General features: G+C 43.4%; 1 long non-coding RNA gene across 1 annotated transcript; it reads right to left on the reverse strand.

Annotated features, from left to right (window-relative positions):
* Window positions 1–257: 257 nt before the first annotated feature.
* On the reverse strand, window positions 258–2,317 carry LOC145657364 (uncharacterized). The gene is made up of 3 exons (XR_014122987.1): window positions 1,882–2,317; window positions 1,583–1,742; window positions 258–1,194 (listed from the first exon to the last, which is right to left on the reverse strand). It is a non-coding gene; the product is annotated as an uncharacterized LOC145657364 (long non-coding RNA).
* Window positions 2,318–12,896: the final 10,579 nt, after the last annotated feature.

A 12,896-nucleotide genomic window follows, 5' to 3' on the forward strand; every position in this document is an offset into this window, starting at 1 on the left:
GTCTTGTAACACGCAGCTGTCTGGCAGCCAGAGCCAAACGAGCTCAGAGCCCGGTCTGCCCCTTTAAATGTTACTTGCATTTGATTCGTTTACAGCAGACCTCTTCAGTCTACAGTCATCCCCAAACCCCACCCCCCACCCCCCTCTATCCACGGGAACGTATCTGAGGATCTGTAATGAAACCAGGTTATGGGAGGGCAGATCTATAATGGAGGCATTAGTGATTTACATAGACTAATATAGGTCTTCATGTGGGGGTTTGCATGGCAATATACAACTCAGAGGTTGTGCAAGTAATATCGTTTATATTAGCTGTATTCTGTTGGTACTCTTTGGTATAATAAATGAATGTTGCAGACACAGGTGTGGGAATCATTTGGAGATGTTAGGGTGGATGCATTTAGTGTGAACAACAGGGCATCCTGGTTCTAAATGGATGTTCACCTACTATCAATTTAAAAGACTTATGCTAATGCAAAATATGGAATTCATAGTTTAAATAGATTTTTCCCTGAAATGTGTCTGGGCCTCTTAAATACACTGATTGTAGTCCTACAGTATTACATAGTTTGCTTGCTAGATACAAGTAATCTTAAAGAGGACTAACAGTGAAAAATCCATGTCATTTGGTCCCAGACATTTCCGGCCATAAGCACCAAGGCCAGACGTGAGGCGAGGGAGAAATCATGTGGACATTTGTCCCCCTCAGTGGAAACTTTTTTCCTCTAAATCTCCAGATGAGTAACCACAGCCAATTACCTTTTTCACAACCCCCTGTCTAACAGTGCTACATTCTTTCCCTCACAAATCTGTCATGTTCCAAACCCCACGTCATTCTTTCTTCTCTATCTGCCGCCGAAATCCTGTTTTCAGAGAGAGGTGGAAGTGAAGAGTCCGCGCGTTACCATGGTAACCTATGTTCCACCAGTAGGGTAGCGTGTTAAGTCGTCAAACACTCCCGCCCACGCAGGCCTGCGATCGTGAAGATCATTGCTTGTGCTCCAGTCCTGTGGGTGGAATATTCTTTCCACTCTCATCTGGCCTCCACACCACAGGTGAGATGTGTAGGTAAGACGTCTCCGTGGCCGACACCTCTGTACCTGCCAGGGGTTCTCGGTGACCTGCCTCCTTCTGGTCACCTCATTAAGGGCGAATGGTGCAGACACACACGGTGGTGGCATGATGGCATCTCCACTGTAGCAAAAACCACAATGAGGACAACACTGAGAAAGGTGCAGTGCGAGAACTTTTCCCAGCAAAAGCACTCTGCGTGATACAGAGTGGAAGTGGCACTGGAATGTTTCTGAATGAGTCATGCTGCTTTCGAGTGAATTAGGGATATTGATTATTTGAGAACGAAAACTCTGGCAGCTCTGCTTGCTGTGTGTGAAGGATGACCTACTGCGTCATGATGACTCCTACTATGTGAGTGCAGCTTATGCTATCCATATTATATATGCCATGATACTGCTATATATGATATTTACTGCAGGGGTTTACAGACACCTAAACAGTAACTGTGAGGCCAGGCAGGTTTTGTGCTAATCTCCAGATGGTTTCACCTGACAGGTTGCTGTCTTACTGTGTTAATGTCCTCCGGCTTTGTAGAAGAATCGTTTTTCTTTTTTTCTCTTTTGCTCTGGCAGCATGACAATTAAAACAGCATTTTAGCGCATCAAACTTCAGTTGTCGAGAGGCAACCAGAGCAAGCGCCACTGCTTCTCTTCCCTGTCCATGACATGCTGAAAAAGTTATCACCTGTGTTTTAAATTCAAATTCATCAGATGCAATTAACATATCAATACTTATAATTCAATAATCAATAATTATGTCCAATAGCAAAAATAACTAAAAAAATAATAATATATAAGACACACTTACACGGTTTAGCTCATGGACACGTACTAATGCAGCCAGGTAGAGGCCGAATGAAATGTCTAAAAAAGAAACAAAACAATAACAACAAACAACACAAGTCCAATGTCTGAATTCTGAATTCTATAGGAGTGCTAACTGTCCAGCCCTCTCTGTGATTCAGCTAACACCATTACTCTACGGATACAGACTGAGGCAGTCAAACAGGTAGGAGGTTTAATCATTTACACCCTAGTAGGCCTCTTCCTTGGCAGGCAGACTATGACCATGAAGAAAAGGAACTCCCAGACTATGTGGGCCCTGCGCAGTTATGGCTGGGACATCATGTTATGGATGAATGTCTGAACATACTGTTTGACCAAAATGTCTGAATATGTTCCCTGGAGCAAGACTCAGGGCACTGGTGTGAAGAACGAAAAACCAGCACAACTTCCACATGCGATTTTTCAAGACGCTCTGTGAAATGACTTTAACACTGATGATTGCTGGACCGATTAGTCCAAGGTTCAGCATTTTTTGTTTTGGTTTGGGTCTAAATACCAAACTGTATGTTAGCTGTTAATCCTGTCCATCAGCCAACCAATATAATGGTGTTCCTTTTCATGAGGTAGATGAGCAAAATGTCAGGAAAACAATTAGCTAAACCCCACACTCTAGTCCGTTATGAGTGTCTGCTAAAATCAAGGTAGCAGCACACCGATAAACCTTCCAGCAGGTCAAAGACGCCAGCTGCCTGACATTCCTAAGGGCACGTTTCTGTTGTCTTTAAATTGCCCATGTTAGATTGAGAGTGCTGATGAGAGTACAACTCCCAGACAGGCGGCCTGCGGATACCTGTACCAAGGACCCAGCGCCTAGCAGTGGGGCACACACACACCTACAACCAAGCTAAAAGCTTTCTATTCATGTGGTAGTGAAGTGCTCCAAGGTGCCACACACAGCAAAAAGATCCGAATCTTCTACACACAATTATTTAAGTCATTTCTTCATACTTGTCATTGGATTGGATAAATAACCACAAAGCATACTGTAAACTCGATAAAGAGCCCTATAAAACTACTAATCTGTTATAATCTATAAAGTATATTTAGACTCACCTTTTCTGTTTTTTTTTTAAATTGAGCTTTAATTTTTTTAATTCTCTCTTTGAAGATAATTCACCCTTTAGATGTAAAATCGACTATATATTTAAATAATGTAGGAGAATCTTAACAGCAGAATATCCATATATAAAAGATCTGTAAATAATCTTATAGGCTATAACCTGTAATTAAAAATTAAGTATATGGATTCATGCTTACATTATATTAGTTCCTAGCATGAAAGGTAGTTTGTCTAAAACCCATATTTGTGTGATCTTTAGATGAGTGAAATTATTTGCCATTAGAATTTTGCAATATTAAAGGGATTACATTTACAAAAAAAGGGTTACTCTATATGAATATAGATGTAAGTGTATAAATAAATAATATACAAAATGTTTCAGGATAACCATATGTAAAAATATTGTATATGATGTTTTCAAACCCTTTGCATATGGATGGACACAGTATGAATGACAGAATAAGAATAAGTACATGTTGAAAGTAATGGTCACTAAAAGCTGTAGAATATTAACTGACATGTCATATGATAAATTCTTGCGAGGGACAAATGAATAATTGCATGTCAAAGTGGCGAACATGTTTGAGTCGGACCCGGTGATTAGGGGTCTGGAATGTTTAGCAGACTAAATCTGGCACGTTTCAGGCAGCTGTCAATCCCGCGACTCAGCACCTAGCTTGTGGAGGAAGGAGTCACAGCAGTGCCCCTCAGTCTTAGCCTGCCTTCTCTAGCCTGTCTCGCTGTGCCTGTGAAGTTCTTGCTAAAAGTCCTGAGCAGCTCATTCAGGTGTGTCTGAGCGGCAGTAACACCACCATGTCTCATGGATGGGGCCTGGATAAAATCCGGTGGAACCCTGCCATGGCTCAGCTGGAGGGCAGTACGATAATGAGGTCCCCAGGCCAGTAAGCACTACTGGGTCAAGACTAGTGTTTTCCCCACTATAACACACTGGTAATTAGCACACAAATCAAGGCAGCAAAAACAAACAGAAAATTACTAGTATCACAGCTCTCCACTGCAGTGGAATACGTTGTGTGGGATAGCAAACTTCTATTTTTATTTATTTATTTATGTGTGTGTCTGTTTATTTATTTATTGTTTACAAATGTACCAACACTGCCTGGGGTTAAAGCTTTAAAGAATATTAATAAGTCAGGCCGACAAACCACGGTAAGTGACTCTGCACTGCTGTGTATCATTATGAAATCCTACTGCTTTTCTGCTGTGGACCTTTCCTGCACTACGAGTTGCAGTGCACTAAGAAATTCAGACATTTTGGTTGAACGCTAAAGAATAATTAAAGCTCTAGTGTGCAAGATTTGTGAGAGAAGATGCCGGTAGTCTCAGAGCTGCTGCCACCGGACTGTGAATCAGTGCCACTATCATGCCTGGCGGGCATGTGGATCATGCCTGGCGGCAGCTCCTGCCGTGGCGCTTTGCTTCCAGGTTGAATGTCTCTATTTATTTGACCTGTTTGCTTGCTGTCGGACCATTCGTGGAGGAATTTGAAACAAGATTCGCGTTAGTCGGCCGGTAGCGCCGCGTGGCACTCTCTAGAAGCGCGCTCGTCGCGGGAGCGCGATCCTTTCCCCGGCTGAGCTCAGCAACCCTCGCACCTCTGGTTTGGGCACAGCACCGCTCTGCGGGCCGCGTCCCGAGCCCCGGAGCGTGGCGGATTAACGCCCTGCTCCAGGGAAGACAAAAGCGGCAACTCGCACGAACGGGGACTGTTCGTGTCCCCGTGAGAGAGCAGGGAACACAGCAGCTGCGCAGAACAGGCTAGGGTGAAAATAATCGCTGGGTAACCTCGGTCAAAGCGTTTCAGTGCGCGAGTTCGAGAGAGGGTCATCTGGGGCAGTCGGCTCAACGAATCCCTACTCGCAACTTGTTGGAGAAGAAACAGAAAAAGAAAGAATGGGGCAATGGAAACAAGGCGGAAGGGATGACACACTCTTCGGCTATGGTGCATATCTGCGCTGCATGTTTAGCATGTTGAGGGCTATGGATTTACAGCTTTGGAGTAGCGCAGAACTTTCGGTTCAGTAAATGTTTCAAAGTCTAAAGGTCAAGACAGTTTTTATTTAAGGAGGGTTGGAGCTAATCTCAGGCTGGTTTCCCCTGACAGGTCACAGTCTTAACGTGTTACTATCCTGTGGCTTTGTAAAAAAAAAAAAAAAAAATCGATGTTCCTATAAAATTACCCCCCCCCCCCTCCACTTTCCTTAACTCACCCTCACCTTCTCTGGAAGCAAGACAAATACATTTTTCACACCCCAGGATTCTACTGTCCGCCTGATTCTCATCTGCTTGGAATCTCGTTGGCTTCTATTTCTTGTTGAGACTGGATTAACTGCACTAAAGATTAATACAGTTTGTATATCCATGTTTTGAATTTGAATCTGTTTTATTTCAATTAGCAAATGAATACTTTAATTATGTAGCAGAAAACCCAACAGGAAACAATACATTTCTGTTCATCGACTGCTTATTGCATCATTGATTTTCCTATTGGCGTAACCATTACTGTGTTAACAATTGGCCTGTCATTCGATTTCAATAGTAAGTCTATCTATCTATCTATCTATCTATCTATCTATCTATCTATCTATCTATCTATCTATCTCTATCTCTATCTCTATCTCTATCTCTATCTCTATCTCTATCTCTATCTCTCTCTCTCTCTCTCTCTCTCTCTCGTAACAGGATAGCCTGATCAAAAATAAACAAGGAAACTAGCAAGCTGCCTCCATGTTCAAATCTAAACATATGCTAATTGTTTTCTGCTAAAAATGGCAGCAAAAGGCTGCCTGTGCTTTAATGACAGTGCTCTAATGTGTCGCACTCCACTGAGTAGCCCCGTAATGAGACTATCAGTCTCCTGCTCTGGCAAACATATGGGCAACCAAAGAGAGGATTAAATACCAGTCCGAATGAACAAACTCCTTTGAAAGACTCTGGCAGCTGAGTCCTGGAGAGTTCAGTGTTCTCTGAGGTTAGCTTGAGTGAGATGAAAAGGTTGCTGTAAGATAGAATTATTGGGGTCGAGCACCCAAAAACAGCCCTCACTCTGGTCTTAACATCATGTACTGTTGATACGATAGAGAGCGAACGGCATAAAGCATGACGCCTTAGAATCTATGAAATAAGATTAAAAGGTGCTTTGTTGAGCAGATCGCACGAGGGAGAAGACCCCCGCAGACAGAACTGTTCATGGGCTTTGCAGGTTCTTGCATGTGACCAACATCCAAGATACTGGATGTCTGGACTCCAAGTTGCTGCACACTTGCATGTGCATGAAAACCACCTTCCAATGTGTAAAACACAATCACTTACCATAGCTACCAAAATGCTTGGAGTTAGAATACTAGGTTCTTATTTGTTTGTACAGTCCGTATGAATTAGGATGTAAAACGCACAAGCTGCTTTTGGTTCAATGGTCCTGTGGCAAGAGATTTGATGACAGTGCGTCTTGGTTGCAGAGTCTCGTTGTATGCTGGACAACAAGTTCATACACTGATTGGCTGTCTGAGTCCCTCCAGCAGGCTGCCAGACTTCTGGCCTGATGGAGTCATCAAAAAAAAAGTCAAATAAAATGACAAATCTATCAGCAACAAAATAACAGGCCTAGAGTCCAATGATCGAGCGGATATGTGACGTATGAAGAAATGTCCAGGTTTTAGTTACTGCCTTTGAGAAGCATGTAAAACAAGGCTGAGGTCTTGTAGATAACAGGAGGAGAAAAACAGAACGTGAGTGAAGACAAGATGGTGCGGCTTGAGCTTGAGTTTCGTCAGGTGCGCAGAATCAATAACCCCGACAGCATCAGTCCACAACCCGATAAAGGAATTTACAGCGTTGCAGCTTGGTAGACATGACAGATTACATCAAACTCCTTTAGTTTTATGTTTCAGAAAGTGTACAGTGGGTTTTTGCTCAGTGGCAAGAACATGTGTCATTCACGTCCCAACTAATGTAAATATTGAAAGGAGATGTGTATGTTGTTTAGATTGCAGTGTCTCAAATTTCAAAGGTTTAAATGCATGAGGCAAAAGCTATTATATCAGATGGGAGCAAAATTATTCATGTCTCATTCAGAAAATTTTAATACATATAAAGTGGCAATGTGAGGTATGAAGATTTAACATGCATGTCTCGTTGGACATCTGTAGACTTTCTTGATGTAAAAAGCTGCTTTCTGTGTATCAGTCATTTATAGGGTCCAGGAGATCTCTGAACCTCTCAAGACTGCCAACTGAGAAAGTAAAAACTAAGAACAAAGGTGAGACCAGCGCTGGGAATCTGACTTTGTTTATTTTGTATCAGTTCCTCAATTAAGGGAAATCACAGGTGTAGACAGCAAAGCAATGCTGTCAGGTTTGCAGTAGTTTATAATTCACTGCTAAAGGTGCAGCGAAGCAGTAATGCCGGCAGGAAGTCATCTACATTCTGGAACACCTTTGATGGAATTTGGAATGCACTCTCCAAAATCAAGCAATCTGGAGTGGACTGAAAACCTGTCTGAAAAGGATGAAGTGAAAAACATACGTGATTTATAATGATAACTTTGCATTTAAAAGACCCACTTTTAGCATGCTGTATTTGAGAAAGTCTTTCTGGATTGTGATGGTTTGAGACAATCCAGTCAGCATTAAATTTGTTTTGATAAACATTGCTTCTTTTGAAGTCGTACAAACAACTTTTCAAAAATCAGTTTCAGACTAAAGATATAAACCACTCAGTATTACAGCAGAGTTAAATTCAGCATGAGTCATCAGTTAAATGCCAACACTAATTCTTTCGCGCACTGACATGTAATGGTTATTATTAATTAGGCTTGGAAGAAACTGCTGAAGTCTAATGATACATACAGGCTTAATAGCACCGGTCTCCGTGCTGTGTCAGCCCAGCGCTGGCCACCTTTCAGTTTTTCAGTAGCACCCAAAAGGTTTTTACTGCCCTGCTTTAGTAATAAATCCACACCAGGCCTCTCTGGAGCCCCTACATTCTCCTTCACTGTGAATTAAAAACCAGTGGAAATCTTACAAACACAAGCTGATAAATTAACGTTTAGCAGTTATCGAAGCACTTACAAATAAACTTATCCGCCAGCCGACCAGTCGTCCAGAAATACGCGTGTGAACAGCTTGGGGTAGTGGGAAAGATTGCTTAAAAGCTTTCCTGTGTGTGGTCTGATGACAGCTACATGGCATTCATTATTTATAAGCTTTTACATAGTTGTTTAATTTGGATGGCATGGAAACCGCTAGCGAGTTCAGTATGTTTACTTTCGATATTGGAAAAAAAATGAGACACGGGAAATTACAAGAGAACAGAGATTTTTGGCTTTCAAGAAAATGCCATTAAGCCTTGATTTTCAGTCACTGTGGTTGGTGCCGTGATTTTCAGTCACCGGTGTGCTCAGTGCCTCTCGTATATCAGAAAATATATTTGTCCGCTCCGCTGCTTTGGCAGCGCGGCCTCCCAAAATCCGTCTAATGAAGAGCAGGAGTCATTTGGTTGAAAGTCGATGCGTTCATTAGTGGGTGATCAGGAGCCCACAATGCGTGCAGTACTGCCTGCTTGTCCTCTCGCAGCACGTGAGCTCTGCTCACTGCTCTGCTGGAGCACAGCACCATCGCAAAAAACTGCCCCAACACATGCCTGTGGCAAGAGTCCTACCAGCTCTTCTGGAATGTTCTGGAATTGCACAGATAAGAGGAAGGCTGGTGGCAGCGGGGGAGGGGGGGCTACGCTCTGGGCCTGGTGACTGAACAGCGCGGTCCCTCTGTGGCTCTCACACCTCCACGCCTCTCACCGCCCGACTCTCGCGTTACGCCGGAGGTGAATCTGTGCGAAGCATCAGGGCCCTGAGTCGTTGTGCGCTCTCGATGTCAACTAGGAGGGAGCCAAAACCGATCGGCATCCGGCGTAATCCTGTGGGCTGGTGTCACAGCTAAGAAGAGCAACAGGAACGTAGTGCAGAAACATGGCGAGACAGAGCTGACATAAGACGGCGACATGACCGAGTGCGATTTCGACTGCGCGTCCAAAGCCCCGTCGGCCTTGACGCCCGCCTCCTTTCCTCCGTTTAGAATGTTTCCAGCAGCGTCTCTGCGTTATGAAGACGACTGAAGGTGTACATGGGTGAGTGAGACAGGTGGAGAGGACTCCTCGGAAAACTATTCCACACGCACAGAGCACAAAAAGGAAACAAATCGATACAAATGACCTCCGGGGCCGGGCGGGTGTGGACGTGATGGGGTCCACCCTGCAGGGGTAGGCAGTGGAGAGAAGAGAGCTGACCTCCACCACATCACCTCTGTCTGCTCCTGTTCCCCCCCCCGACCGTCCTGCTGCTGACTTAATGCGCCTCTCGGAACGCCACTCGCGTGTTCCCCTGAAAGGTTTTAATAAGCATAACAAAAGCACATTCTTTTGAAGAGGGCCATCCTCTGGAGGGGTGGCGGTGTGCTGAATCGGGCTGTTCCAACAGACTCCCTCCACCTCTCTAGGATGCCCTGGTTCAGACACAACTACAGTTTCTCACTGTTGCTGAAGCAGAGTGTGTCAGCAGAGTAGGCCAGCCAGCTGCGCTGCTTTCTCCTGCCCACTGATTTCAAGTCAGTGGACACTGTGATGAGTCCTCTCCTGAGATGTACACCTTGTCTTTCTGTTCCTTTTGGACACGCTACCTGGGGACATGTCATCTAAAGAGACAGTGTGTAAGGACACAGTGGATACGGGCTATCATTCCCACAGCAGTGGTGGGTGGGTCTGAAGCTCCTGGGCCTACACACTGCATGATTCAGAATGTACTGTATTATCCAAGGAAACTGTGTGTGTGTATGTGTGTGTGTGTGTGGGGGGTGGTGGTGGGGGGGGTTGCAGGTGTGTGTGTCTGTGTTTATGAGCAAGTGTGTGTGCATGGGTGGTTGTGGGTATGGGTGTGTCAGGTTTACCCCCATATGGACTCAGAACTGCAGAGTTTAACATTTTTCCTGATTAACACACACACACACACACACACACACACACACACACACACACACCTGGGTTAACTCATGAGCTAACTGTCCTTGTGAGACGAATTGAACCTATTTGGTCACAATAACAGTAATAGGTTTTCTCATTCACACTCTTTTTGTGCAAGTTTTGAGAATGTGCATAAGTACAAACTGAATAGAAAATCTGTCAAAAAAAAAAGCCACAACTGTCAGAAGGCTAGGCAGAGAGCAGGATGCCACGCGAGTGGATTTATTAAAAGACGCAGACAGAACGCAAACAATGCAAACAGAGCAAAAACCGTAACGAAGAGAAACTGGAAAAAAAACAAAACAACAGAACTTAAATGGAACGAAAACAAATACAGAGTCTAATAAATCCACCCACGCCCACGTCCTGCCTTTCACCTGAACTTCATCTGTTGTCACACAAATGCTGCCAAAAAAGAGTTTTGACACTTAAATGAGATTGAAAAGATGGCCTATCGATAAAGACAAGATGTGAAAAATGGTGATGGAAACTTTTATGTTTTTGTAATAACTGGCATGTCTTATGCAGTATCTTTGGACCGAATGCGTACAGACGCCAGAGGCCTGTGATGTCCAGCTGTTCTGACCCCAGTGTAAACACAGGTACACATCTCTTCTTTATGTAGACCTAGGAGAATCACAAGCCGGACCTGCCCTAGGAGGATGGGTTCCCTGTCGGGTCTTTGCAAGGTTTCTTCCTTAATTCCGCCCAGGAAGGTTTTTCGTTGCTACTGTCACCTCTGGCTTGTTCACGAGGGACCTGCAGCCAGACAAAGTTGCTTTGTGACAAAATGTGCTGTAAAACAAACACTATATAAATAAATTTGACTTTGACTTTGACTTTGGATCAGTGCTCGTTGTGAAAAGTCTCCCCTGCTTCGACGACATCATTCAATCGCACTTTAACTGCCGACACAAAAGCAGTTCTTAATTGCAATTTTCATATAACAAAACAGGAACAAAAGCCATTGTTTGGCTTAAAAATAATAAGGTCTTGAGCTGATAAGGGTGGAGCTTTGGGGAAGGAAGAAATACATGGAGGAGGTGCCACAGCAAAGCAGTGATTGGCAGGATTATTCTGTTCTCACCGCTACCGCTCAACTGCAGGAAAAGTGTCTTGGACAATATACTTGTTAAAGCTAAACTAGAAGGCAGGATCAATGATGGAGGAGATGGAGCTGGATGGATCAAAGCATTTTGGTTTAAGAAATTATAATATAGTTTTGTCTGACATAGAGCTTACAGATAGAGCTTATACGCGTTTTGCGCTTCTAGGCATCAGCAGTGAGCCCTGTGTTTCAACAGGATTCTGGTTCAATGGTACCTTGAACTCTAACATACTGTACTGGCTAGGATGCATTCTTTGAGAAAAGAACAAAGCACATTTGTAAGTCGTTCTGGATAAGAGCGTCTGCCGAATGCCGTAAATGTAAATATAAACGTTGACGTTCACTGGTCTCTGATTCTTCAGCTTTCGATGTTAGAAGGTTAGTTGGCACACAGTCATCTTGGAAGTATAGGGAAGAACATGCATGTAGAGATGGAAAGGGGGACTCTCGCATGGCGGATGAAATCACTCAATATATTGGTTAATCGCAACACTGCCTTTGTAGTACACAGTCGCTGATGTGGATGGGGATGCTTCTACACTGGTGCTGCAAAAAGTAGCTTTAAAGTTCAGTAATCCGAGTGTAAAAAAGGCATTGTCACCCAAAATCCTAACTATCCTAACTATCCCATGGTCATGCATTAGAAGGTGGCTACACAGCTGAGCTCTAGTTGTTGTTTTTTTAGGTTATTCCTTAAACTGCCAGAAGGGGCAGCAGATGAAGGTACCGAGCTCAGTGGGAGGCATTTCGAATTTATACCCTTAAAGCTATGGATATCCTGGCCCCAGTGTAGCTATTGATTTATTGATTTTTTTTCTCCGTTCTTTTTTTTGCTCTTTTGGGGGAAACCCTTGCTTTGAGGTCATTCTTAATCTTCTCAGTTCCATAAGGATACTCTTTTTGGGTGTTTATTTGTTTATTTTCCTATACTTAATCTCACACCATTTTCAATGTTTTAACATAACAGTAATTGACAAAAACATGGACTGATTTACATTTTCTTTTGTTTCTTCTCAAAAATTACACTTGACCAGTTTGATGTTATCTCTGCAGTAGCACAGCTGATTCGTTAGCCATTGAGCAGGCTGTCAATGAGATACGAAAAACACCAGAACGTCGGCTGTTTGCGAGGAAACCAGATCTCCCACTGCATTCCTCACATGGGGCCAACTCTCGCACTCAAGAATTAGGAAAGTTCGCTTGTTTAAAATTTGATAATAACAAAAGACTGATGAAGTGTCACTGGACTTAGAGGCTCTACAGCTGCACAGAGGTATGACCATAATGTAATGTAACCATGTAAAACAGAATGTAATGTAACCCTGTAAAGCATAATGTAAACATGTCAATCAGTCTTTGTGTCTACATGTAAGTCAAAAGCTTGTGTTTATAGCTTTCTTACATGAATGCCATGTAGAATATATATATGCAGCCATCAATAAATAAATAATAAAATAAATAAATAATATTCAAGAAATAGACTTGAATATTGAACCTGAGAGAATATATGAATAAAAGATTACTAGTTTTGTGCTTGGGAGTGAGTTGAGTTCACTTCTTGAACTATTGGGAAAAAAAGTAGTTGGCGAAGTTGCAGGAGCAGCTGCAGTGCGAGCAAGTGAGAGGTGTGTCTTACTCACAGCATGTGAGAGATGTCTGTCGTTTCCCACGGCGACGAGAGGAGAGCGGCACGGCATGGGGGTGGCAGGGCTGTGTACTGCAGTCGTTCTCACACCTACCCCAAAGCACTTCCACCCCCCTGAGATGTGCTAATCAC

The sequence above is a fragment of the Electrophorus electricus genome, chromosome 4, assembly GCF_041902795.1.
Source record: "Electrophorus electricus isolate QZ-2024a chromosome 4, ASM4190279v1, whole genome shotgun sequence".
In the NCBI taxonomy this organism is placed as follows: Eukaryota; Metazoa; Chordata; class Actinopteri; order Gymnotiformes; family Gymnotidae; genus Electrophorus; species Electrophorus electricus.